We start from the raw sequence: 2,124 nt of genomic DNA, 5'->3' as shown, positions 1-2,124 counted from the left end.
TTCATAGCTGGTGCTGTGCACTTCCATCAAGAGGCACATGTCTGGTTGTCTCTTATGTTGATAGCAGTTCATGATAATCATAGCCTAGATCTATTATTTCATTAAGGATTGCAAAATGGTGATATTCTATTATTTCTTCTATAATTATTGGTTGCAAAATGATGAAAAAGGCAAATTTGGCTCCTTCAAGTATTTGGTTATCATGTGGTATAGTATATATAGGAAAGCTAAAATAAATGCTTGACTCTTTTGCTTTATTTACCAGGTTTCAAAATAGCAATATCGGATAATATCAGATAGCAATCGCGCCTCAGATAAACCTCATTGGCTACGATACTGCCACTGCGCAAAGCTCCAGTTTTTAAAATAATAATTTCATTCCATTGTCTTCTCCAAAGTTGGCCAATAGGTTGTTTTCCCAATAAATTTTTCCCAGTGTCATTATGAACTTAAGAACTTAAATATATTTGGTGTGCTTTATATTGAGCATCAAATTTATTTGATATTCCAATGATCCCATCTTTGTGTGGGTGAGTGGGGACCTCTTCAAGTTGGCTCCTGAACTTTTTTTGACATGACTCTAATAGATTCCTAGCACATATGATATGCTAAGCTCATCTTGACCCTAGCCTGAAATTGGCAATTTCTCCAACAAGCCATGGTTTATTTTATTGGGAGATGGTTACTTAGAGACCACAATCTGTGCCCTAGAGGTGTTCATTGCTATTGGATTTGTCTGTTTCTAGGCCTTTTCAGTAGACAGAGTTAGTATAAAAAACATATTGTTTTAAAGAATATAAACAAATATGGCAAATGTTTTGCAGATATTATACTCAAGCTATCTGATTTTTAGAACAATTTTAACATATATTTTTAGGGTGACATTATTAAAGATTTCCAAACTTCAAATTACAATACCAGGAGATAATAGGTGAGAAAAGAGTGGCACTTGAACAATTGGTCTTCTGATGTGAGGTTCCCCCTTTAAACAAATTGTCCAGTTGAAGGGTCTATTCAAAACCTTACAAGTAAACTTATGGAGAGTAGAACTGCCCATAATATAAAATTATTTTTAAAACGTCTTGAAGACAAAAATATGTACAATTATATAAAATTAAGAGAGAGAGAAAGAGTACATACACCACAAAATGATTTTGGAAAAGTATATGCCACTGAAAATAAGTGTACTTAATTCAATATCCTTTGTAAAAAAAATATAAAATTCAGGAAGTGTATTATGTTTTTTGTTTTAAAATTCTTTTTTTTAGGCAAGATAAAATTTTATTGTGCAGAAGTTTCAGTAGAACAAGGAAAAAAATAAAGACAATAGGAAGGGATAGAATAGAATGGGAAATGGAGGGAATAACTCAAGTGTTTTCTAATATAGAGTAAAATTCTTAAGAAAGATATGTGCACATAAAATTCTAGTATCAATTTTCATCTTAAAAAATTTAAAATCTTGTTTTGAAAAATAGTATTTATAGAGAGGGGAAAAAGCTTTCTTTTCTACATTATACACTGCATCCTTGGCCTAACTAGCTTTGTTTCCAGAATAATAGACTGATTAATTTCCAACCTTATCAAATTTCCTGGTTATATCAGATTTGTATCAAGTAAAGTACTTTTTAGACATCCCTGTTCATTTATATTGTTACATCATGGTTCATTGTTTTCCAGCATTTTCATCTGCACAAGGCATTTTCATCCGCACAAGGCATTTTCATCCATTTTCAAATGGATGAGAGCAGAGATGAGCATAAATAGCTTTACCCCAGAGTCAATTTTCCATACATTCTAATTCAGGAGTGTGGAGGAGAGACAAATTATGAAGTCTCTATTTTTGTCACAATTTCTTGCTCCCTACCATTACCTTCTCACCTCTGAAAACTTTTCATCCTATCATTAAAAGGACTGCCAGCAATGTGTACTTACATTTTAGCATTTAACTTACAATTATTGAGAACACCGTACAAATTTCCCCTCCAGCTAAGATGGTAAATAAATCCTTAACTGATATAATCGGAGCTCAGTCACAAAGTTCAGTACCCACCATTTCCATTTCTATAGGACCTCTGATGCTACCTGCCTACTGAGAAAGCAGCTTAGAACTGCAATGGGCCTAAA

General features: G+C 33.0%; 1 non-coding gene across 1 annotated transcript; it reads right to left on the bottom strand.

The window, feature by feature from the left end:
* Positions 1-213: 213 nt before the first annotated feature.
* Positions 214-354, bottom strand: LOC139440373 (U4 spliceosomal RNA). The gene has a single exon (XR_011650578.1). It is a non-coding gene; the product is annotated as a U4 spliceosomal RNA (small nuclear RNA).
* Positions 355-2,124: the final 1,770 nt, after the last annotated feature.

The sequence above is a fragment of the Desmodus rotundus genome, chromosome 11 (assembly GCF_022682495.2).
Source record: "Desmodus rotundus isolate HL8 chromosome 11, HLdesRot8A.1, whole genome shotgun sequence".
NCBI classification, from domain to species: Eukaryota; Metazoa; Chordata; class Mammalia; order Chiroptera; family Phyllostomidae; genus Desmodus; species Desmodus rotundus.
The sequence above is the reverse complement of the archived record's forward strand: the minus strand, read 5'-3'. Positions and strand labels throughout refer to the sequence as shown.